Source organism: Mus caroli, unplaced genomic scaffold, assembly GCF_978045245.1.
Source record: "Mus caroli unplaced genomic scaffold, Mus_caroli_1 scaffold_13, whole genome shotgun sequence".
In the NCBI taxonomy this organism is placed as follows: Eukaryota; Metazoa; Chordata; class Mammalia; order Rodentia; family Muridae; genus Mus; species Mus caroli.
Window position 1 is genome coordinate 63035115 of NW_028227268.1, and position 26490 is coordinate 63061604.

Sequence of the window (26490 nt, forward strand, 5' to 3'; positions counted from 1 at the left end):
TTCTGAGGGTTGGCAGCAGTGTTGCATTGGCTAGGGTCCTGAGCAGAGTCAGCTGAGCGCCCACCTCTCTCCTTTCTCTGCTTCCTGGGAACAAAAGTACTCACCCGCTCCACTTCCTGGCTGTGGACAAAACGTGATCAGCCAACTTAAGCTCCTGCTGTCAAAACTTGTCGCGGTGGACCGGTCCCTTAAACTGAGGCCCAGAGAACACCCTTCCTTGCATTACATTTGTCAGACATTTTTTTTTTTTTTTTGGTGTTTCAAGGCAGGGTTTCTCTGTATAGCCCTGGCTGTCCTGGAACTCACTTTGTAGACCAGGCTGGCCTCGAACTCAGAAATTCGCCTGCCTCTGCCTCCCGAGTGCTGGGATTATGCGCCACCACACCCGGCTCAGACATTTTATCCCAGCAATAAAGAAAGTAACTGATTCAGAACATTAGTGCTGAGACGTGGGATAACTGCTGTAGTAACCCCGACAGGGCGGTTCTTAGGCCTTTGGAATTGGTTTGTGGGAGGACTGAGTTTGGACCTTTGGGCTAATAATGCCCTTGAAAAGCCACAGGCAGAGTTTAATAGGCCACTCTGATGGGCGCTTGCAAGACCAGACTGCTGAGAGGTGCCCATAGGTTAAGGAGAGCTAAGAATAAGGAGTTAGGACTGGGATGAAGGTTATTAATGTGATATTCTGGTAAAGATTCTGAAAGTATTCTGCCCATGTTCTGGGAATCCGAGTGAGGCCGAGTTTAAAGGAAATGGACCAATTTGTTTGCTAAAGGAAATTTAAAGATGAAGTTTAGCATTCAGGCTGCATCATGGTTACTATGGTTACTGCTCAGCACTCTCATCCAGATCTATTGTGAGAGACAGACAAAAGTGGAGCAGAAAGGTAAGAAAACGTGAAGTTTGGTGAGGGGTGGGAGTTTGAAGTATAGCACAAGGAGACTGCTGACAAGAGAACCTGTAATTGTTAAAGAGAGACCTGGGCTCAGAACTAGACAGCAGTAAAGTGTTTGAGGGCAAGAACCCTAACCACTGAGGCCCCACCTTGTTGAAGTGTGAATTTGAGACCACCACCTAGGAAAGTGTCTGTCTCCCTAGGGTTATCACCAGTGCCCTCGCAATCCAGGGTGGGGTCAGGCTCTATCCTCAGCTGGCTGTAGACCTTGGCAGCATTATTCACTGGGTGCTGGTTTTAGATGCATGAAGGATTCAAGAGCGAGGGGGTCATGGAACCTTGAGTCACACACAGCTTCAGAGAGCCGCTGAGGCAAGGCAGTGTTTGATAGGGTCAGAGTCCCTGGAAGGGCCCCTGAGATGCCTTATTCGAAGCCCTGAAACCTGCAGTGGAGACCCAAGGATGCTGGAGATGCCAGGACGAGGGCATGTCTGCAGAGGAAAGCTGCAGACAGAGTGGAGCTGGCCCAAGAGAGAAGCTATGTGTGCTAAGATAACCCTTTCTCACCCCCCTTTCTTTGCCAGAGCCCAGGCACTGAAGACCATGAGGGAGAAGAGACATTAACCAGGGGGTTGTGGCCCTTAGGCCTTCCAGAAGGAGCATAGCTCATGGCCTTACAGTCAGAGCTGTGGGACACAGGGGATGGGCAGGCTGTACCAGGGGCATTGTGCATGATCTTCCTCTGCCTCAAAGATCCCTCTGTCACTTGAGAAGAACTCTCTGCAGCCTTTAGGTCTCATTGTGAAGGTTGCCCTACTTAACCCCCCTGCCAAACTCTCTCTCAGTCCCACCTCCTTGACAATGACATCCATAGCATCAAATGTAGAATATGCCCCACAGAGAGGAGGCCTCCTGAGGGCAGAGGTCATACTTACTTACTGTCTGGCACATGGCTTCCTAACTGTCTTGAGAACAGGTGTGGATGGAGGGGGCTGAGCTGTGTAAGTATGTGTGTGCACCTGAGCCTGAGCCTGAGCCTGGCCTGTGCTTTGACAGATATAAGTAGTTTGCAAATTCTTCCCTTTGTCTCAGTGAACTTGACTGTTGAACTCCCAGGGCTCACGCCCAGCAACATCCCATTGCCATAACAGTGGAGCCGCTAGTGGGAAACATTGGGTGCCCGAGGATGTGTGAGGCAGGAGGCAGCCTGGCACTCTAGAAGGACATGCTCTTCGCTGGTGTAGATGGCCCTGGAGACATCAGTTATAGGGCCTACACCTGTGCCTTTCTGTTCTTTAAAAGGGCAGGAAAGCCTAATGGGCTGAGGCCTCAGCCATCACACAGCCACTGAAACAAGCCTGCATTTCCAGGGCTATCTCTGTGAGGATAATGGGACAGTTTTTATCATCACAGCATTCAGCAACCAGGAGCTCATTGGGAATCTGTGACATGCTTCCAAAGGGTGAGCCCTGGGGGCCACGAAGGACCCTTCCTGACATTATATTCTCCTTGGCCATGCTTTTCTACAGGAGAATGTACTTGGAGCATATAGGGTGGGGACTAGGTTGGAGAAGGCCAGCAATACAGCTCCGAGGTTGGTGGCAAGCTGGCATGCAGAGAGGTGGCTTGGGCTGTTGGGAAAGCAGGTCCCACACAGCTCTTCTGAATGTTTCCTGTGGCTCATGAGTCTGTGGATGCTTCTCTGGGGTATTGACAGATCTAGCTCAGTCTCTCATGTCCCCAGCCCCTTGGCCAGGCCACAGGTGAGCAGTCCCTGCCTTCTACCTGCTTGGGTCACTGTGCTTTCAGGATAGGTGTAAGAGTCTTCTCGTGGACATGCACCCCAGTGGGTAGCAGCCATTGGGCTGTTCCTGGGAATAGCCTCAGTACAAGCCACACTGTGTGGGTCTCTGTCTTGTGTTCTGGGTTTCAGCCTCATTTCTTCCTCGAGACAAGTGGTTCTCAGCCTTCCTAATGCTGTGACCCTTCAATACATTTCCTCATGTTGTGGTGACCACAACCACGAAATTACTTTGTTGTGACTTCATTACTGTAAATTTGCTACTGTTATGGATTGTAGCATAAATAGCTAATATGCATAGCATCTGACATATAGCCACTGTGAAAGGGTTGTTTGACATCCCACAGGTCATGGGTTGCATTCCACAGGTTGAGAACCATGGTACTAGACTTCACAACAAACCTCTTGGGCTCCTCTTGTCCTTTCTAGGGCCCGGCTCATTATTGATTCTTTCGTTTCATCCCAGAACAAAATTTTTGCTCAAAATGTTCTCTCTTGTAATAATGAACTTTTGGTGATGTAGGAAATACCCTTATGAAGGAGGAGTGGAGGGCATGTTCTGGAGTCTGTGATGTCAACAAATACAAAATGTTCTAGGATTTTGATGCCAGTACCTGGAGGTTGGTTCTTCCTACTTTCATGTGAGTTCAAAAATCTGTCAGTTAAAAGAAACAGCCTTCTCCCTGAGAGAAAGTGTGTGCTGTCAAGACAGGATGAGGGCCGTTGGATACCATGTCCACTCCTCCCACATCCTGGTCCTCTTCAGGTGCAGACACAATGGAGCAGCAGGGCTGTCTTCATTGGATTCTGAGAAGTAAGTTCAGCTGGGGCCAGGTTTCCAAGTGCTGGGCTCACAGGCAGGTGCTACGATGCCAATATGACTTCATTTTCATTCTGACAACGTCCCCTTCTCTCTGAACAATATTCTCTGAAGACACTGTTATGAACCATCTGGCGGCTTGTCCTTATTGTCCCCCATTGCTAGGATCTGTCCTGGTTGTTTGAGTGTAAACATGCATACATGCCATGGCGTGTGTGTGTGTGTGCTTACACATGTGTGCATGCATATATGCACCAGAGTGTATGTGGAGGTTACAGGACAGTTTTCAAGAGTTGATTCTTTCCTTGCACCAGTGAGTTCCAGGGATGGAACTCAGGCTGGCTGGCTTGGCAGCAAGTGCCTTTACCCACTGAGCTGTCTCTCCAGCCCAGGCATCGCCTTAATTTAACAGAGATGCTTATGTGAACATTAAGTTTGTTAAAGCAATTTCATATGTAATCAAAAGCCTGAAACATAAACATCAGAAAACATGAATAATTTTAATAAAATATAAACTCTTGTGGTTTTGCTCAATTGTGAGAATGGCACTGAGCAGACAATATCCTGAAGAAAGTCTTGCTTTAGACACAATTAAATTCTAGTTTCATATTGGTGTCTTTATATTAGAACATTAAGACTTTTGAAAATAGGTGAATCTTATTTCATTAATTTGCAAACTCTAGTTTTTTATAACTAGGGGGTACTGGTCGCACGCTTGCGTTTTTCTCAGCTGTGGTCTATACCTGAGGTAAAACCAGACCAAATGACCCAAGGAAGTGCAAAAGAACTCAATAGTGTCAACCAAATAACGTTTACTGTTTAAAGGACAAGAAGCTGGCAGGGAGCTGCTGTGGCTGCAGACTGCCTTGCGGCCTTCCAGGCTTTCTGTAGCCAAGTGTAGGAGAACAGGCAGCTCTCCTGAAGCCGCCACCCACCTGTCCCCACGAGCCAAGCAACTGCTCAGCCCCCTTTCCCAGCATCATCTCGCCTTTCCAGTATTCACGAAATGGTGATGACTAAGAAAGAGGAGACAGATTTTAAATGTGTTCTCAGCATGTTTCACATATATCTTGAATTTTTCAAAGGTTGAATTACATTTAGTTTTTAACTCATAAATATTTTAAGGTTTATATAAAGACCAAAATGAAAAAAACCAACAAACAAACGAACAAACAGGTGATGCTCTTAATGGCAACCAAAACTAGAAACTTAAAGTAGTTAATTATTTACATTGAAATTAGCAAAATTATAAACACTTTGAAATGTGAAAACCAAGGTACAGTTACATTTCTAAGTCATTTAGAAGATCAAAACTCTAAATATCTTATCAAGGAAAAAGACATTTGCAAGCTTGATGTCCAGAATCTGATATCTGGAACTCACAGTGGGGGAAGAAAATGGCCCTCAAAAGTTGTCTGTGGGCACGAATACACGACGACGACGGTGATGATGATGTTAATGCACATTAAGTAGCCAGTGTGAAGTTAGGTCTTGTGGGGAAGTTCTGGCTTCCTTTCTCTAGATGCTTCCTAGTCACCCCAGATATTTCTTCTAATTGATGCTGGGTCAGAAGGGATGAGGGCTTGCTGCCCCTTCTAAAAGAATAACTGACAAATAATTAAACAGCGGGGTTTCTAAAAGTCAGAATAAAAGACACAGTATATTGAAGATAAACAGTCTTTTGAAATATTTTTGTCCTTTAAAAATAGTAGCCCCTTTCTAGTAGAGTTCACGCTCAGCCTATCCAGCATCCAACAAGTCACAGAACTCAACAGGACAGCGCAGCTTCAAGTCTAAAACCGTCAGGTAGACTGGAGTAAGGCCAGGGTTCAAGTGGCCCAACTCCAGAGTGCCATGGAAATAAAGCCAATGGAACAAAGCAGCCAGCAAGAGCTGTCCAGGCGAGGGTGGAGAAAGGAGCGCTGAGTCCTGCTGATGTTATGTAAGGAGGAGGCGGGCGACCACTGTCAAAAGCTGAAAAGGGAAAATAACTCTGAAATATACAGAAAACCAGAGTGAACCAAACTCAAAATGGAATTTTTGGCATGTCGTGGGCAGCATGAAGGCCTTAATCTGGGAGAGCATTAGGAGGGCGAGAAAGTATCTTCCCAGCAGTGAAGTAGCATACCAGGCCTTGAAGGGAGAGAGAGCCATCCTTAATCCCCAGAGGAGCTGCAGTAGGAGAGACAGGTCATGGATGACAGAGGTCTGGAGGGAGAGCGCTTTCAAATCCCCAAGTGTCTCGAGAAAGTGCGTCATGGTCGCAGGCAGCCATTTTGGAGCCTTCAGAACCAGAAAATAAGGGGGTTTTTGAGTCTTACAGGGTTCCGACTGGTGGGCAGCCTTTATACCACATGGCCCAGGGTGTGTGATTCCTGGTATGGAGACAGGCTCTAGGTCGGGGCATAGTTAAACATTGCCTTCGTCCTAGGGCCTGGTCCTCCTGAGTCACAGCAGGTTCCTGTCCTTACTCCTAAGGAACAGCCTGTGGGGGCAGGCAGGTGGAGGGTCTTCAAGCTAACAGTTACACCTATCATAAGAACATTCTTCTTACAAACACGACTAACACTATGTGCATCAGTCTAATAAAGAGTCTGGTCCTTTGGTGAGCAATCCTGGGTTTATCTTGATCATTTTACAGTGTACATTCAAATCAGTAGCTACACAGGAGGCAAGCACTAGTAGGTGTGGAGGCTGGAGATGAGCCCTTTCTCTAACAGGGCAGACTAAAAATTAAAGAGGAAACAAAAAAAAAAAAATGAACATATAAAGAGCCCCGCCCACCCGGCTGGCAAAGCCTTTCCTGTGCATACATTGTATACAGTGCCAACTAGGGGTGCTGAGTCCTGGAGAGACAGGCGTCAGTGACAGCTCCACCCCCACCCTCCCAAACACACACACACTGTTACTTGCTGGCGCTGGCGCTGTCTCTCATCCCTTTCCTGCAGCTGCCCATAGACTCTCATCCCCAGCTTCACCTGCTCTTCTCGATTCCAGCTCTAGGTTAAGAGAACATCATTTCCCTCCCCGCTCGGCCTCTTGTCTCCCTAGTGACCCTGCTGCCTTCACATAGGTGTCCATCATTGAGTCTGATGTTACCCTCCTCTCACATCTCATTAAAACAGTCTTTGAACTTCCTTCTGAGTCCATTTCCAAACCTCCCATCAAGGAGCCTAGGAACCTTCAAAAGGAAACTGATTCCTGGTAACATATTTACATATCATGATGCCCAATTTAAAATTCTTTAGCATTATTAACAACAAAATGTGTTATCTACTAGTAATTATCCCAGTAGCATAATTAATTCATTTCAACATTGGCAAAATTATATGTGTTTTTCATATGGACCAACGCCCAGAAATTATCATGATCTCTCTCTCTCTCTCTCACACACACACACACACATGTAAATAAACCCTAAATAAAATTTACATTCTATGCTTGCTAGCAAAAAGCAGCTTAGATATTTTTCTAGCCACAGAGTATATTTTAATTCTTTTTCACTAAGATCTTGGTTTATCTCCTTTTGATAAGACTTAATGAAGTAGCCTTTATCTGTTATATACAGAGCGAGCTAGCATGGATCCTCAAAGTTATTGTTTGTAGGGATTATTTCTTCTGTAATTTTTATTGTAAAAAGGAAATATAATGTTTTTTGGCAATCATCCATATTCATCATTTTATATGTTCCAGCCTTAATGAATATCTTATGTTTAGCACTTGTATATTAAGGGCATTCCTAAAAAGAAAACCATAGTAATAATTTAACAAATTTTTTTTCTCCCTGCCTCACTTTCAAGAATATTTGAAAGTATAAAGCACCAAGATTCCTTCAGGGAAGACGTTCATAATCAATGCTTCAGTCGTTAGCATTTCACACAGGCCTGCCTGAGGTGAGCTCAGGGCTCTTTCTAGTCTCAGATTCAAAACTCTCCAAATTTTAGCATTGTTTCTTTCTCTTTAAAGGAAGAAACAAACAAAAGAAGAAATGCAGTGACTCTCCCAAACACCCATATTCCTGTACATACGTACTCAAACAGGGTGGGTCTGTGATTCGGTCTGGATTCTCCAGAGAACAGAACTGCTATGGGAAATTTATTTAATTCAGTTTACCTTAAAATAGTAGCAACAGTTGTCTCACACCTTAGAAGCTGAGAACCTGGTCATTGCTGGGTCCTTGAGGCTGGGTACCATGGCAGCTGGAGTTCACAGTGGCCGTCGCACATTGGCAAGGCCAGCACCCAGTAGTTGCTTGCTCCATGAGGCCAAGTGCCTTGCCACTTCCATTTGAGCACAGAACCCTTTCCTAGAGGGTTCCTGGAGAGCTGATGTTGTAGTCAGTGATGGAAGCCTGCAAGCACTGGCTCCGATATATATCAGTGAGGGAATTGGCTTGGCAGCTGCGGCAGGGCCAGGATAAATCAACTCTGTGAAGAGGGGGGTCCACTGAGCAAAAGGCTGGCAGGCAGGACAGCCCTCCAGGTGAGGCTCCTATCCAGGCATAGTGATTTGAAAAAGAATGGCCCCATAGGCTCATTTGAATGCTTGGTCTTTAGGGAATGGTGATACTTGAGAGGGATTAGGAGGTGAGGCCTTGTTGGAGTGGATGTGGCTTTTTGGAGGGAAGTGTGTCACTGGGGGTAGGCTTTGAGGTTTCAGAAGCCCAAGCCAGGCCCAGTGTCTCTGTCTCTTCCTACTGCCTGTGGCTCTGGATGTAGAACTGGCTCTGGATGTAGAACTCTCCGCCCCTTTTCCAGCACCATGCCTGCGTGTGTGCCACCATGTTTCCCACCATGCTGATAAGGGACTACATTTCTGAAACTGTGAGCAAGCCCCAGTTAAATGCTTTCCTTTCTGAGAGTTGCTTTGATCACAGTGTCTCTTCACAGCAATCGAACGCTGACTAAGACACCAGGTGACTCTAATTTTGGCAAGTTGACATTAAAACCAACCACCATTATCTGGGACCTATTGCTTTAATAGACCAGATGGACACTCTGGGAGAAATCAGGCCACGCTCCTTCTTCAGCCTGTCATTTAGGACATGGACCTGACAGGTGCCTCTGTGACAGAGCATTCAGGCCTCAGTGGGGAAAATAAGCCCAGCTCCTCCCCTTGCAGCCGCAAGACTGCAAGACTATAAGTTTTATAGTCTTACCTAGTGCCTGTCTCTGTGGCCCTTGGCACATAGGATAGGTCAGGCTAAGTCACGTGGTATGGAACTTCTCCCTGCCCTGAAAACCCGTAGGGGTCAGAAGGCCACTTTGCCTGGGTGTTTTCAGGTCTTCCATACTGTATTTATGTCAGCTGTCTCTCTAATGAGCTTTCCCCTCTCGGGAGAGCTCTTCTGAAGGCTGACCAGTGTTGGCTCCCTCCCAGGAGCTGAGAGTCAGGGAGTGAGCAGAGGCTGGCCGGAGTGAGCAGAGGCTGGCCGAACTGAGCCATGTTCCTGCTTCTGTTTTCCTCGACCCAGCCCACTCACCAGCTGTAGGAAAGAAAGAAACCGCTCCCTGTGATGTGTGGCGGGGGTCAAACCCAATGCATTCAGAATTGAAAAAGACCTTGAAGAACCTGGCCTTGAAGTACCACTGTGGTGGTTATATATGCTTGGCCCAGGGAGTGGCACTATTAGGAGGTGTGACCTGTTGGAGTAGGTATGGCCTATTGGAGGAAGTGTGTCACTGTGGGGGTGGGCTTTCTTCCACTAGCAGCCTTCAGATGAAGATGTAGAACTCTCAGCTCCTCCTGCTCCTTGCTTGCCTGGAAGCTGCCATGTTCTCACCCTGATGATAATGGACTGAACCTTTGAACTGTAAACCAGCCCCAATTAAATGTTGTCTTTATAAGAGTTGCCTCGGGCTGGGCGTGGTGGCACAAGCCTTTAATCCCAGCACTCGGGAGGCAGAGGCAGGCAGATTTCTGAGTTTGAGGCCAGCCTGGTCTACAGAGTGAGTTCCAGGACAGCCAGGGCTATACAGAGAAACCCTGTCTCAAAAAACAAACAAACAAACAAAAAACAAAACAAAAAACCACCCTGATAGTAATCCAAATGAAAGTGTGAACAGCTTTATAAAATTATCAAGTTCTCTCTAGTTTTTTTTTTTTTTAAAGGACAAATAAAAACTTGACAAAGGAGAGTAGGTGACTCAGGAGGGTAAAGTGGTGATGGTTTTGACTCCCTGTGGACATCTACAAATGTTAGAGTAGGTGGAAGGATGCAAACCAAGAAGATGATGTGCACAGGCCCTCAGTGACCTCAGAGTACTTGTGTGATGGTGCAGCAAGAAAAGAACCTGGCTCCGGGAAGTGTGATTCGTGCCGGGTGTAAGGCTGAGGCTTTAGGAGAGGGAGCAGTAGATAGAGCGCTATCCCAGCCGAAGAGGTGCTGCCAGGAAATGCAGGTTCATCAGATAGGGCCAGGAAGAGCCGTAAACCAGGGATGGATCTGGGAAGGACGGTGCCATTTTTACTTGAGGAGAACTTTACATAGGTATGGACTTACAGCTGGTTGAAGCATTGTATAGCTTCCCAAAGCCAGTGTCCTTCTCTTTTGTCCCCTCTTTTTATTTTTCAGAGATTTATTTATGTTTTATTTATATGACTACACTGCAGCTGTCTTCAGACGAACACTAGAAGAGGGCATTGGATCCCATTACAGATGGTTGTGAGCCACCACGTGGTTACTGGGATTTGAACTCAGGACATCTGGAAGAGCAGTCTGTACTCTTAACCACTGAGCCCTTGTACCTTCTTTTTGAACCACAGCAAACCCGAGTAGCAAATCCCACAGCCAGGTGAATCACAGGCATTGTCTCTCATCCAGGTCATGTTGAGGTATTAAATGCTAAATGAAGACACAAGTCGCCAGGTGGTGGTGGCACATGCCTTTAATCCCAGCACTTGGGAGGCAGAGGCAGGTGGATTTCTGAGTTCGAGGCCAGCCTGGTCTACAGAGTGATTTCCAGGACAGCCAGGGCTACACAGAGAAACCCTGTCTCAAAAAAACAAAACAAAACAAAACAAAAATAAAAAAAAAAATTGAAGACACAAGTGTTTTCATGCCTACCAAGCTACAGCTTACAAAGCAGTCTGGCTTTAAACAAGTTATCCAAAGGTGTTAAAGGTACCTCCTCCCCACCTCCTCCCCAGCCTGTGTCACTATTGGATGTAGTGGGACCTTTAAAAGGTATGGCCCAGTAAGAGAAAAATCAGGTCTTTAAGTGGGAGTTTAGCCCCTCCTCTCCTTGTCTTGTTCCCCAGCCATGTGGTGACTGGCTTCATTCTGCTTTCCATAGCTGCCAGGATGTGCCATAGACCTGAAACAACAGGTCATGGATGGAAACTATGACGCACAGCAACCCCTCTCTCCGCAGCTAGTCATCTCAGGTAATTGTGAGATGGGAAAATACCTGGCACAGCAGGCGTCCAGCCCTGGGGACACCCTGTGATCTCTTCAGCTAGTTGCAAAGGAGAAGGAGGCATAGGTGTGGGATGAGGCTGCCATTGCCCCGCTGGATGGCTTCTGGCAATTTACTTAGCCCCCAGTGCCTTTGTCTCTTCTTGTATAAGTTTTCATATTTGGCAGAGAATTCTGTGAGACATCTGTCTGCATCCATTAGGGACTTTTACGGACTTGAACAAGTCATGCCTGCCCCCTGTGGAGTGTCCACATCACTGATAGCGAGGCTGTGTTGTTGAGGTGCCTCAAAACAGGAGCTCCACCTTGAAATTCTCCTCTCCTCCAGTGAAGAAGCTTCATGCAGTCATTATAGGCTTCAAGTCACAAACTACCTTCATGGTCAAGCTCAGAAGTTCTGTTCGGGGTCTGAGAAGTCATGAGCTGTGTTTGCTGCACACAGCCTGGTCATGCCGGTGTCTCTTGCTCCCTTAAGGTTCTTGCAGCTGTGTGCTGAGCAGGCATTTGGTTCCCAAGTAGCACTGTTCCTTAGCGACCCTGAGAAGGCACTCTACCCCTTTGGAGGTCTGCTCATCTTAGGGTGTCAGGCCGTGGTGGTGAGGGAACAGGTTCTTTACTGAGATTGTTATAGCTTTGCTTGCAGTGTGACAGCGTGCTCACATGTCTGTGAACAGAGAAAACTAGAAGAGGGAAGCACAGCCTAAGTTATAGGGGCATTTGAGGGACAAATGTCCCAGCCTTGGAAATGGTTATTAGACTAAGTGGGCCGTGGAGCAGACATGTGAGGGCCGAGGGCCCATAGAGCATGATAGAACCACTCTTCCCATCAACCCCGGCGGCCGAACAAAATGCAAGTTCTGAGGCCACATTCTGATGGGGCATTCTAGCAGGTTCTATGGGAATGCTGACCTGGGAATCGCACTGGGGGTAGCAGCTTTGAGAAGGGGAAAGGACCAGCCTCTAAGGGAAAGAGCTGCAAAGAGCAGAGCTGTGTCCCAAGGCTCTCAGTGTCAAGTTGTTCCAGCCTGGGAGGCCTATGGGAATGAGGTGCAGGGGTTGGCCCTCAGCTTACCCCCATCCTGTGTGGCTGCTGCAGGCCACTGAAGCTTCCTCGCATCTCAGTAAGATGATGAGCTTACTCACTGCGTCCACCTCCAGAACCAGCTAAGGGCCACACTTCTGTATGTGGCAAAGTCCCAGAGCCCTGAGAGGTCTTAGAAAGACCAGAGTTGTAGCTGCTGCTGCTGCTGCTGTTGCTTTCCTGCAAGATCCAAACCAGCCCCTATCGTCTGTGAAAGATGACCCTGTCAAAGCATGGGAAACCCTGCACTGTAGCCCTGTGCCCTTGCTGTGGTTCACCGTCTCAGCTGGCCCTTTTTAGGAGGCTGAGGCCTCTTGTGACTGCTGATCCTCAGGGCAGGCAGCGGGGGCCACGTAGGTGCAGAGAGGTGGTAGCAGGTGAGGCCTGGGGTAATTCTGGGAAACTGCAGTGGGCCAAGGGTGCCAGGCCAGTGCCTCAGCTTACCTGAGCTGGCCCTCTTTGTCCTGGGCCAGCCTCCCTGGCTGTGACATAGGAGCACACAGATATGGTCTGTTCCCCCTTCCCCCCCCATTTCTAGATTAACTACAGGAGTTCCACCAACTCACATTGCTTTCACCTTAATAAGAGGATTAGCTGTGCCTTTCTAGTCAAGTGTTGGCTTTCAGGGAGCTTCATTGGCCTCCGAAGAACCTTCTCAGAGGCAGCACCAAGCAGGCAGTGTTCAGGCCGAGCCCAGGAGGCCATGACCAGGCTGCTTGACCCAGCATCCTTCAGGCCCAGCAGCTCAGTCCTGTATGGCAGAGACTCTGGCTTCTGTGGACAAAGCTGGACCAAATAGCCTCAGGCACCTGAGTGACAACCCTTGGTGTCTAGAGTTATACATTCTGTGGCAGGTTCTTTACTCCCTCTGAAGGTCAGAATCCATCCCTGGGAAACAGTCATCACAGTATGTACCTCTTGAGGCCCCTTGTTGCTAGTCCAGCATCTCTAGTTTCAGAAGACTCTTAAGGACCAATGAAGCCTCCATGGCTTGTGGCATCTAGGGCAAGGAGATGAAGACCCACCGTGTCTGAGTCTTCTTAGTCTGTCAATGCTGCTGTCAATCTCAGAACCTCTCCGGAGTCTTCCCTGTTGGGAGCCAGGCCTTGCTTGTGGAGACCAGTGGTCCTCAGTTAGCTACCTGCCCTATCCCTATAAAGGGGTTCATGAAGATAACATTTAGCCTGGCACCTGCTTCCCATAGAGCTTCATATGGCTACAGGCCTGTGCATGGCACTGTTGATATCCATAGCTATTCTGAGGAGGAACAGCTAGCTATTCCGTTCCTTCTGTAACCACATAGCCCCCTCAGCTGGTCTCATCTCCAGCTCAACTAAGCCTTGAGCTCTCAGTGGGTGCTACACATGGAAGGGAGGAGTCACAGTTCACAATGGAGAAGAAAGTGTTTTTTTTTTTTTTTCCTGCACCCTCTTCCCTCTAGCAGCGAGTTCACTTCCTGTTCCTGGAGTCTTTATATTTAGTCGATCTAATGGAATACCTGCTTTATGCTTTGAGATACTCAGGTAAGCACTTGGAGATTGCTGTTTGCTTGGTGTGAATGCATGCCAGCTGCTCCTGGTAGTGGCAGCAGCGCCCACGAGCAGACTTTTAGTGACTTCTGGCTCCTGAGCCTGCCATGGAGGAAAGGCTGTGCTGGGGAAGGGATGCTACAGGCTCTGGGCAAGCACAGTGTAGGGACCGTGGGAACAGACACTTGACTAAATGTCTGGTTCCCTCTGGTACCCTGGAATTGGTCCTAGCCCTTTTACCTGGGAACCTCATATGAAAGGGCCACACTGTACTCAGATAGCTCTGACACCTTCCTAATTAATGGTTCATCTGGGGGCTCAGCTCTTAAGATCCTTCAGTGACAGGTTCACCATTGGGCTACCACCCTGCCCTCCATCATACCACAACTCACGAGTGGGTGCCTGAGCCTATGTGTTACCCCAGAGCTTCAGGGCAGGAACTGGTGAAGAATGTCTACTTAGGAGACTCTGGCAGCATTGTCCCCCCATACAGCCTCTGGCATGGGGGAAGGAAGACTTGCTGCTCTCCTTTGAGTCTCTCAAGGTGAGGAGTGTGGCATGTCCTGCCTGCCAGGTCAGGGATCAGTCTTTGCTGTGTGGCTGTCTGGGACCTTCCTACCTCCCCTGTGGGGTGGTGAGTAAGTGGGGCACAGGAACCCTGGCAGAGGGAAGGGCACAGAGTCCTGTGCATGTTTCCCTGACCTAAAGAAAGGACCTTGCCCTCCCTGCTCAGCAGTCTTGTTAGCAGCCCAGGTTCTGTGGCTGCACTCAGATAAAAGTCCATAGTCTCACAGCTCTTTGTGTGCAGATGTCTGCTGCACCTGTGTTTAGCGTGACAGCGTCCTATATTCAGCTTGAGTAGCCAGCTTGTCAGAATTCATAGACTGTGATACATTTGCTGGGCATGGTAGCACACCCCTGTAGTTATAGTACTTGGGAGGCTAAAGCAGAAGGATCAAGAATTAGAGACCAGCCTGGGTTTTTTTGTTTGTTTGTTTGTTTTGTTTTGTTTTACTTATTCTTGTACATCCTGCTCACTGCCCTCCCTCCTGGTCACCCCTTTCCACAATCCTTTCCCTATCCCCCTTCTCCTCTGAGCAGGTACCCCCCCCCCCCCGGAAATATTCCCCTACCCTGGCACTTCAAGTCTCTGCGAGGCTAGGTGCTTCCTCTCCTACTGAGGCCAAACAAGGCAACACAGCTAGAAGAGCATATTCCACGTACAGGCAACAGCTTTTGGGATAGCTTCCATTCCAGTTGTTTGGGACCCACATGAAGACCAAATTGCACATCTGCTACATATGAGTGGGGAGGCCGAGGTCCAGTCAGTGTGTGTGTGCTTTGGTTGGCGGTTCAGTCTCTGAGAGGCCCAAGGGTCCAGGTTGGTTGACTGTTGGCCTTCCTGTGGTGTTGTTCCTATCCACTTCGGGCCATAATCCTTCCTCCTGTTCTTCTATAAGAGTATCCAAGCTCTATCCACTCTTTGGTTGTAGGTGTCTGTATCTGTCTGAGTCCGCCGCTGGGTGGAGCCTCTCAAAGGACAACTTGCTCCTGTCCACAAGCATAACAGCGTATCATGAATAGTGTTAGGGACTGGTGCTTGCCCATGGGTGGGTCTCTAGTTGGGCAGGTTATTGGTTGGCCATTCCCTCAGTCTCTGCTCCATCTCCTGTGCCTACATTTCTTGTAGACAGGATAACAAGACTCTACTTTTAAAAATGGAATTTTGTCTTGATAAATCTGACCTTAAGTTAAAAAAAAAACAAAACAAACTATCCTGTTGGGAAATCTACCTATCTTTCTTCATTAAAAAAACAGAAGCCGGACGTGGTGGCGCACGCCTTTAATCCCAGCACTCGGGAGGCAGAGGCAGGCGGATTTCTGAGTTCAAGGCCAGCCTGGTCTACAAAGTGAGTTCCAGGATAGCCAGGGCTATACAGAGAAACCTTGTCTCGAAAAACCAAAATAAATAAATAAATAAATAAATAAATAAATAAATAAAATAAAAAAAAACAGAAAACAAACAAAACAAAAAACAAAAGAAACAAAAAAAACCAACCTGCAATTACAAAACAAAACATCCCATAAGCTCATTGGCAGTGGCAGCAGCCCTGGCTGGATGGTGATGGATGTGTTGCTGCCCACCCCATGGACGCCTGGCTGCTTATCAGACAACCACTTCACTGTTCACCAGATACCTGGAAGTTTCCTTCCCAAGACAGGCTGAAGTCCATGTCAATATTGACTGTAGAGGCCACCAGGTCTCACCATATTTGGTCAGCAGTCGAAGAGTCCTGTCTAGGTTATTTTCCAGTGATTTTGCACGGGTGGGCTGTGCTTTATTTAGAATAATTGAAACGAGCTCTTCAGAACACAAGGTCACTGTGCTAGAGAAGCCACGGGTGCAGGCGAATCTTAGTGTAAACCTTTTGCCCTCTCCTTTCCCTCTCAATGGATTTTGCATGCATCTTTAAAAGAATACGCGCTGGAGAACTGGAGAGACGGCTCAGTCCACAAAGTACTTGCCACACAAGCATCGGAGCTGAGTTAGCACCCCAGCAGTCATGTGAGAAGTTAGGAAGAGTGGGGCACACTTGTAATCCTAGCTCTGGGAAGGCAGAGACAAACTCACTGGCCACCCAGCCTTGGATAATCAGTGAGCCGTAAGCCAGTTAGAGACCTTCTCAAAAGATGCTGGGGGCAGCTTCTGGAGATCTCTAAATGCATGCATGTATATGTGCATACGTAGCCCCAACACACACACATACACACACACCCCACATACTACATGGACAGAATGTTGACTGGGATCAGCTGGCCTGTGGTCTCCATGGTACACAGTGCCTGTTCTAGCCCAAGGTTCTTGGGGAGCTGCCTTTGGAAGAGCCGTGAAACACTGTGGAGTGGTGTGGTCCCTCAGCTGTTCCCTGTTAGGTAGGGACAAGCAACATTCCTAGCATCCTACATCTACCTTCATGGGACCTGAGGAACCTCAAGGCCTACGTATGCTCTGCCTTGATGGCCTCCTGCAGGAAGGAGAGAATGGGCTGGGAGTTAGGATAAGCCACGTTATGAGTCCCAGGCACCAATCTGTTCTCCTTCAGAGGCATTTTAAAATAGTTTTTAAATTAATTTTTAATTTGTGTATGTGGGTGTTTTGCCTGCTTGTGTATCTATGCACCATGTGCATGTCTGGTGTCCTTGGAGGCCAGAAGAAGATGTCAGATCTCCTGGAACTGAAATTATGGCCCATTGTGAGCTACCATGTAGGTACTGGGGATCAAACCCAGGTGTTCTGGAAGAGCAGCCAGTGCTCCAAATTGCCGAGTCATCTTTCTAGTCCTCTGGGGGACTCTTGAGACAGCCAGGTGTTCCTTGGCTTCTTCTGCCTGGATCTTTCCTGGAGGTGGCAGCTTAGAGACAAAGATGAGGTCCTACCTCAGTATATTCCTGTGACCTTTTAGGTCAGCAGACATTCCCTGAGCCATCTAGAAGGTTACTTTTCTTGTATCCATGTGAACTCTGTGCCAGGCCATAACTCAGATTCCCCTCCTAGAGGAGGGAGGCTTAAGAAAGGCCTGGCAGCTGCCTGCAGTTCCCACCGGTAGGGCAGGTGCCTAGGCTACCAGAAACCTCTATAAACATCTGCTTGTTTGCCTTGTCAACCCCCACAGCGAAGCTTTTAGCCCCAGTCTCAGGAACCAAACGAGTCTCTCCTCTTCTTCCATCTCTTTCCCTGTCTTGTCTTTCCTCTGCAGCCCCCACCTGTTCGACCTCACTGTCTATTGCTGCGATAAACACAACTTGGGGAAGAAAAGGATTATTTCAGCTCCCTAAACACTGAGGGAAGTCAGGACAAGAACTCAAGCAGAAACTCTGGAGAAATAAATGAGGCTTACTGTCTTGCTCACTGGCCTGTCCCTAGCTAGGTTTCGTATGTAGCCCAAACCCACCTACCTATGAACAGTGCTGCCCCCACCCCCTAGTGGGCTTTGTTTTCTGCACCAATCACTAAACAAGATAATTTCTTGAAGACATGGCCACAGGGCAAGTTGATTAAGAAAATTATTTAATCGAGGTGACTCTAGGTTTTGTCAAGTTGACAAAAAGCCAGTATACCCACTGCACAAAAAGAGACAAGAACACCAAAGTTACTGAGTTTATTAAGTAGAGATAAGAGAACCCACTTTTTCAGATTTAAGGGAAGGCATGTGTAGAGAGAAGGAAAAGAGAGAGGGGGCAGGGAGGAGATATTTATTTGGTAAAAAGACATTATATATTGAGAACAGGGTATAGGTTCTCAGGAGAGGGTCACACTTAGGTGTCTTCACAATGACTATATAGAGGCTGGAGAGATGGCTCAGTGGTTAAGAGCACCACTTCCCTTCCAGAGGGCCTGGGTTTGATTCCCAGCATCCACATGGTAGCTCACCAGCCTGTAACTGTAGTCCCAGGTGATACAATGCCCTCTTCTGGCCTCCATGGCATACATACAGTACATGCAGGCAAAATACTCATATGCATACAAATTAAAATGCAAAAAAACGCCACAACCAAACCTTTTACTAAGTGAGCTAGCAATGTTTTTCTTACAAGTAACTCTATATAGGATTCTTTTAAAGTCACATTGTGTAAAGGATGTGATTTCAACAAGGTTGAAAGTTTAAGCCCGATTTAAGTCAAAATACATGAGCTGCTCTACCTGTTTCTTTTATAAAATCTCCTCTTGTAATACAACTGTGAGGTGGCTCAGGAAGCCCATTGTTTAGAGTCAGGACGGCCAGGAGTACTGATGCAATAGTCAAGGCCATAGCACTCTGGCCGCATGAGCACAGCTTGCTATTTCTAGCAGCCTAGTTTGAGGTGTCTGGGAAAGCACTGTCTCCGTTGGCTTCATTAGCTGTGTTGAGGTTTCTTGACTCAGCCAGCAGGAAACTCAAATAGATCCCAGGACACAGGCAGGGCTTCCCCCCCTTCCCGGGGCCCCTTAGCTGTCACTGACAGCCTGTCCTGCCTCATCCGCACATCGTCTCTGCACGGTGTTGAACTGATTGCTCGTATCTGTTTGTTTGGTCTGGTGCCTGGTGAGGAAGCAGTTGATGAGCATATGGGGGTTTCTCTCTGGGCTTTGTATGTTCGGTTTTGTGCCGGCGCCACACAGTCCTGATGACTGTTGCTCGTAAGAAGTGTGAAGTCAGTATGTGTTCTCTTTCTCAAGATTGTGCTGGCTATGTGGGTTCCCTTGGGTGCTCACATGAATGGGAGGACTATCCTTGTAATTTCTACAAGGAAGCCAGGCGAGGCCCTCCTGTGTCAGGAGACAGCCCCCTTTCCACTTGTTGGCAGAGTCAGTCTCAAGGGTGAGGCCAGTCGTCCCCTCTGGCAGTGGGCTCCATCCTCAGAAGATGCTACAGGCAGTTCTGTAGCCAAGATTAGAATCCAAATTGAATTATTAGCAGTCTGCTGGACTTCTTTAGGGTTTTGCCTCCTGTATGCATGCTCTCTCTCTCTCTCTCTCTCTCTCTCTCTCGCTCGCTCGCTCTCTCTCTCTCCATCCTTATATAGAAAGTGAGCTCATGTAGTGGGCTGATTGGAAATGGAAGCCAGTACTAAATTAGCCAGGGTTTTGTGCCCTGGTTGCCAAATGTGACTAGGTCCCTCTCCGGGCAGTCCAGTGCACATGTGAATCTCCACAGTGGGAGGGGGCTGGCTCCCTCATCAGGGTGGTGGAAGCAGAGGATAATTTCATCAGGTGACCGTCTGGGTTCTATGACAGTAGCTTTTAGAGGGTTCATAGCTCTAAGGAGGAGCTGACAAGACTAAGATAGGCCTCAGGAAGTCGCTAGGCTCTCAGTACCTGAGTGACAGGTGGCACTGAGTGTTGGGGATGGTGACTAAGAGCAAGACCACATCAGGGTGAAGGCAGCAAGAAGGCATGTTGGATAGGGAGACCTGGGTCTTGCTTGCTCTCTGGGCCAGCAACTGCATGGCTCATGAGAGCCATGATGCGTACTGCTGGGTGCTTCTGGGTGCTGCTGGGTACTGCTTAGCTCCCAAGCCACACCACACAGGTAGAATGAGGAGTGATGCTTCAGACCCTGCCCATGTGTGTTCTGTGTGTGTGTCAGCTAGCTGAATGCACAGGTAAGTTCCAACCTCTGTCCTGTGCTAGGAAGCATGCATACCTAGGATGAGCTTCTTCATGCTTCTGGCCCAGGTCCTCTAGGACAAGGGACATATGGTGGCCTTGGAAGCATCAGCTGTGCCTTCAACCCCTCTGGGCCAGAGGGGTTCCAGATGCTACTCCTGCTATAGTGAGTGTCTGGTGAGAGAACGGGTGGTGGAGCATTAGGCCTCCCATCTGGAGTCTGGGTTTCTCTGGAGCCTGCCTCGGAATGAGGGAGACAGGAGCCACGTGCCCTCTGAACGTATCGCCATCTTCATGTCATCTTGCTCCTTACTCTCAGACATCCAACTGAAACAATGGCACCTCCCCCAGCGAACACCACACTCCCAGCACATACTCCAAGGAGTTCAAGTGACTTCCTTATTCCTCATGGTTGCCTTGGGACAGATCATTATTCCATTTTACAGATCATCCCTAAGGCATTATGGAGAGGAGCTGGTTCTTGAGCCCAAGTAAGCACTCCTCATAGCCTGATGTTCTGCCAGGCACCATCCAGGTGCTTAGCAGCTAGTTCTTCAGTGAACACAGGGAGCCTGTCTTCCTTTGCAGTCCCCGATGGAATATCCACCCTGGGACAGGAGAGGTGGCTCAGCAGTTGAGAGCTTCCAGAGGACCCGAGTGCAGTTCCCAGCACCCGTGTCAGGAACATCCAGTTCCAGGGGCTCCAACGCTCTCTCCTGGCCATCCACACACTCACACTCACAAGTGAAAATTAAAAATTAATCTTAAAACAAACAAACACCCTGACTAGCTTTTACTTCCAGGATTTCTTAGAATTCTGAAAAGCAAGCAAGAGGATGTTTCTGCCTTTCTAGCTCTCACTGAGGTGGAGGAGCCAGCCAAGGCCTCTCTCTGCCTGCTCTCATTAGTCAATTCCACTGTGCCCAGTGGCTCCCCGGGGAGGGGTGCATGCTGGTGTTTTCAGTAGATGAGGCACATTTGGCTTTAATTACATGCATGGTGTTAAAACAAGAGCACCAGTGTTATGCTATGTTTTTTTGTTTTCTTTTCAGAGCACTTTACTTTTTAACATTTACCAGCCTATAACAGACTCCAGAAAGTACTGGGTGGGTGGGTGGAATGATACTTGAGTGTGAATGGATGGATGGGTAGGTGGACAAATGGATGCATGGGGTGTAAATGAGTGCATGGCTGATGGATGGATGGATGGATGGATGGATGAGTAGGTGGGAGGGTGGGTAGCTAGAGAATTGATGGATGGATGGATGGGTGGTGGGTAGGTGGACGGATGTATTGGTAGATGAATGGGCAGGATCTATATCAGTAGATGACTAGATTAGTAGTGGGTAGATAGGTGAATAGATGGGTGGTGGGAGAGGATATCTCTCATAGCCACTGGCTCTGTGCTTTGGGATATTAGCATTAAAAGTAGAGTCACAGGATACCCTGCAGACCCTGACCTTCCTTGATCCTACCCTGGACAGCATCCCCATGAAAGGAACCTGGAGGACAGGATCCTCTGGGACAGTCAGATGAATACAAGCAGCTCCCTTTCCCAAGCATTAGCTTGGTTCTGAGCTAAGCACATTTATAGATCTGGGATCCTCAGTAACTATGCTAAGTACAGTCATTTCAGCAGGAAATGCCCCAGGGTCACGTGGGTTGTAAAGACTGACTCCATGACTGGGCCTGGGGCTCACACCTTTAACCCCAGAACTCTAGGAACAGAGACAGGTAGATCACTGTGAGTTCCAGACCAGCCTGGTCTACAGTTCCAAGACAGCCAGGGTGACACAGAGAAACCCTTTTTCAAAAAAAACCAATCCCCTGTACCCCCCAAAATCCTGACTCCATGATCTCCGCATGCTGCAGTTCAGCATAAACAGTCATGTACTTGCTTACACTGGTTCTTCTGGGTTCTTTCCTACGCCTGGGAGTCCCAGGGTCAGAGTGGCAGGGACATGTAAGCTCGGGGTTCTGAACGCTACTGATCCTAACATCACCAGTTTGCACCACATAGGAGCTTCATGAAGCTTTTCTTTCCTTTCGATTTTAATTTTTTCAAAGCCTATTTTTAATGATGGGTCTTAAATGTTTTAACTTCCCTGTTATCCCACCACCCACCAGAGGTAGTGGGAAAGAAGGGATATGGGGGTGGGGGTGGGGTGGAGTGGACCTGTTTACAAAGGTTCTTTTTTTAATATATTTATCTTTTATTATGCAATTTAATTAAAAAATAACAAAAACAATATTTAAAATGTTCAATTCAGGTGGCACTTAAAAGAAATAGACAGAAGCAGGAGAGAAGGTGCAAGGTTTCACACTGCTTTTGGGTGCCTCCTCACCATTCTGCACATGCCAACTGGGTCTATCTGGAGGAAAAATAAAACAAAGTATGCAAGGTTCTGGCTTTTATTTTATGGGATTGTGTTCCCTCTAGTACTGTTGACTATAGAACTTTGATCATGAAGGCACGTTGGATTTTTTTTAAGCTTTCCTCATACTTTATTATTTTTTCATGTTGATACATTTGGCATCAATAACCCTATTTAAACTTATTTTGAACCTTTGCATAGAATTTTCCGTTAAGTTTATTGAATGGAATTAAAAATACGATAGTAAGACAAATATTTGATATAAAAGCTGCTTCTTGGTAAGATTTCAATATTCAAGTACTTGTGTTCACTGAAAATTCTTTTTTTTTCTCTTTATTAGATATTTTCTTTATATACATTTCAAATGCTATCCCAAAAGTTCCCTATACCCTTCCTCTACCCTGCTCCCCTACCCACCCACTCCCGCTTCTTGGCCCTGGCATTCCCCTGTACTGGGGCATATAAAGTTTGCAATACCAAGGGGCCTCTCTTCCCAGTGATGGCCAACTAGGCCATCTTCTGCTACATATGCAGCTAGAGATATGAGCTCTGGGGGTACTGGTTAGTTCATATTGTTGTTCCACCTATAGGGTTGCAGACCCCTTCAGCTCCTTGGGTGCTTTCTCTAGCTTCTCCATTGGGGGCCCTGTGTTCGATCTTATAGATGACTGTAAGCATCCACTTCTGTATTTGTCAGACACTGGCATAGCCTCATACGAGACAGCTATAACAGGGTCCCTTCAGCAAAAGTTTTCTGGTATATGCAATAGTGTCTGGGTTTGGTGGCTGATTATGGGATGGATCCCCGGGTGGGGTAGTCTCTGGATAGTCCATCCTTTCGTCTTAGCTCCAAACTTTCTCTCTGTAACTCCTTTCATGGGTATTTTGTTCCCTATTCTAAGGAGGAATGAAGTATCCACCCATTGGTCTCCCCTCTTCTTGATTTTCTTGTGTTTTGCAAATTTTATCTTGAGTGTTCTATGTTTCTGGGCTAATATCCACTTATCAGTGAGTGGATATCTAATGACTTCTTTTGTGATTGGGTTACCTCACTAAGAATGATATCCTCCAGATACATCCATTTGTCCAAGAATTTCATAAATCGATTGTTTTTAATAGCTGAGTAGTACTCCATTGTGTAAATGTACCACATTTATCTGTATCCATTCTTCTGTTGAGGGACATCTGGGTTCTTTCCAGCTTCTGGCTATTATAAATAAGGCTGCTATGAACATAGTGGAGCATGTGTCCTTCTTACCAGTTGAAACTTCTTCTGGGTATATGCCCAGGACAGGTATTGCTGGATCTTCCGGTAGTACTATGTCCAATTTTATGAGGAACCTCCAGACTGACTTCCCGAGTGGTTGTACAAGCTTGCAATCCCACCAGCAGTGGAGGAGTGTTCCTCTTTCTCCACATCCTCGCCAGCATCTGCTGTCACCTGAATTTCTGAACTTAGCCATTCTGACTGGTGTGAGGTAGAATCTCAAGGTTGTTTTGATTTGCATTTCCCTGATGATTACGGATGCTGAACATTTTTTCAGGTGCTTCTCAGCCATTCAGTATTCCTCAGTTGAGAATTCTTTGTTTAGCTCTGAACCCCATTTTAAAATGGGGTTATTTGAATTTCTGGAGTCCAGTTTCTTGAGCTCTTTGTATATATTGGATATTAGTCCCCTATCTGATTTAGGATTGGTAAAAATCCTTTCCCAATCTGTTGGTGGCCTTTTTGTCTTATTGACAGTGTCTTTTGCCTTACAGAAGCTTTGCAATTTTATGAGGTCCAATTTGTCAATTCTTGATCTTACAGCATAAGCCATTGCTGTTCTGTTTAGGAATTTTTTCCCCTGTGCCATATCTTCAAGGCTTTTCCCTACTTTCTCCTCTATTAATTTCAGTGTCTCTAGTCTTATGTGGAGGTCTTTGATCCACTTAGACTTGAGCTTTGTACAAGGGGATAGGAATGGATCAATTCACATTCTTCTACATGATAACCGCCAGTTGTGCCAGCACCATTTGTTGAAAATGCTGTCTTTTTTCCACTGGATGGTTTTAGCTCCCTTGTCAAAGATCAAGTGACCATAGGTGTGTGGATTCATTTCTGGGTCTTCAATTCCATTCCATTGATCTACTTGTCTGTCGCTATACCAGTACCATGCAGTTTTTATCACAACTGCTCTGTAGTACAGCTTGAGGTCAGGCATGGTGATTCCACCAGAGGTTCTTTTATTGTTGAGAATAGTTTTTGCTATCCTAGGTTTTTTATTTTTCCAGATGAATTTGCAAGTTGCCCTTTCTAACTCAGTGAAGAATTGAGTTGGAATTTTGATGGGGATTGCCTTGCATCTGTAGATTGTTTTCAGCAGGATAGCCATTTTTACTATATTAATCCTGCCAATCCATGAGCATTGGAGATCTTTCCATCTTCTGAGATCTTCTTCAATTTCTTTCTTCAGAGACTTGAAGTTCTTATCATACAGATCTTTCACTTCCTTAGTTAGAGTCACGTCAAGGTATTAGAAAGGTTCTTTAAAGCAACTTCCATCTGTTTTGTCTGGAAATGGGCAATTCAGTTCACAGGTCAGCAGTTGCAACTTGATCCACTCACAAACCCTTCACAGATACAGCAGTCCAGTTGGGTAGAATTGGGATTGCAAACACAAATCAGCAGTGGTGGCACTACCTAGCGAGACAGTCAGCCTTAGCCTTGGCTCAAGTCAGATGGGGGAAGCAGGAGGAATGCCAGGAGAAGTTCTAGGCTGTGCCTCTCTGAGAGAAGCAGTGATCATCGAAGACTCGAGACCCACAAGCGTTGCACAGTTAGCTCTACAAGCAAGTCTAGCTCAGCCTCTGTCACTGTCCATTGAGTCCTGTTTATACTCTCTCCAAACATCACATGTCCTCCATGGGTCTTGCCTCAGCACGTGTGTCTGTCTCAGCTGACATCACTCCGACAATCAATCAGCCTGAGTCCGAGGAAGTGGCAAGATATTGCAGCACACCACCAGAAGTTTTTTGGTGTGTTTCTCTCTCTATGGAGTCCTGACAAATGCAGCTCCCCTACACAATGAAAGGAGGACCAATACATGTGTGTCATTAGCAAAGAATCCTTCATGTGTTAGCAAAGAATCCTTCATCCACATGCCTGCTTTAGCAGAACATCCTTTTTCCTGTGTCTGCTTCAGCTAAACATTCCTTCATGTGTTTGACCAAGCAAAACACCATCCAACTGACTTTCCAAAGAACCCTTAAGTTTCCACTTCAGTGGACACTGAGCAGGACAACACCCTGCAGGGATCTGATAACAGACTAGGCTCCCATACTAAGGGTTTTGGGAGTGTGAGCTCACTGGAGACCTGCTGGAGGCTGTATGAGCTTCAGACATGCATGGGCAACAGGCAAGGCTGCCTGGTCTGGGCTGCTGTGGCTATATAGAGTGGCTGGCCACAAAGAAAAGCCCCACTGAATGCATTTAGTATGTCTAACCAAATAGATATCCCAGTTCAGCCTTTCCTGTTTTGTCAGGAGAGCTGGGCAGAAGCACAACCTGCTTTATGATAAATTGTTAACTAGTTCATGTCATGTATTGACTATGTATTCTCCCCACTCCAGCCCTCCAGTGTTCGCACACACAGACATACATGCACACACATATGCATGGACATACAGACATGCACATGTGCACAAACATACATATTTATATTCAGGACACAGAGTGGGTGGATAACTTGAGCAGCAGAGTGAGCACTTGCGCTTTGGCATCCCGCTCACCCCTTCCTCCCCATTCTGCATCAGCAGAGAGCTCACCAGAGCACCTGGGTCAGACAGAGCACACTAGGAGCCCAGCAGGGCAATCCTAACAACTTGGATGTGGATGTGTGCAAGGGTGAGGTCTGCAGAGAAGCGAGAGAGCTGCCTGCTGGCTTCCTCTGCCTGACTACTGAATACTGAGATTAGAGATGTGATGACTTGGAAACAAATCAAAGGATTATAAGACTGAAAATCATTCATACCTGCACAGTCTGTACCTATGGGAGAGGCCAGGCTGAGCACAGGGTGAGGGCGAAGGACAGCCTTTCCTTTGTCTTACCCCTTGAAATGACCCTGTGGGTGTTCTTGGTGGAGACAGGAGGGCACCCGGAGCCACGGTTTCTGCGGCTTCTTTGTTGGTGGTAGCTTGTGTCTTCCTGAATAACAGGGGCCATTGGAACTGCATGAGATTTGATGCACAGCTTCCCGGGTGGCCTGAGAACTGAGCCCCCGCACTTAGGCACGACTGCCAGCCTGTTAACCACTCAATCCTGCCTACACTAAGGGAAGGTAAAAATCCTGAGAAGAGCCCTGGGCTGTAGCAGACTCCCAACCGACCCCAGTTGCTGCAGCGGCTACAGTCCATCTTCCTTGGAACTGGGCCTGGGCCCTCA

General features: G+C 47.3%; 1 protein-coding gene across 1 annotated transcript in view; it reads left to right on the plus strand.

The window, feature by feature from the left end:
* Positions 1-26490, plus strand: part of Pemt (phosphatidylethanolamine N-methyltransferase) — a 71568-nt gene that overhangs the window by 30580 nt on the left and 14498 nt on the right.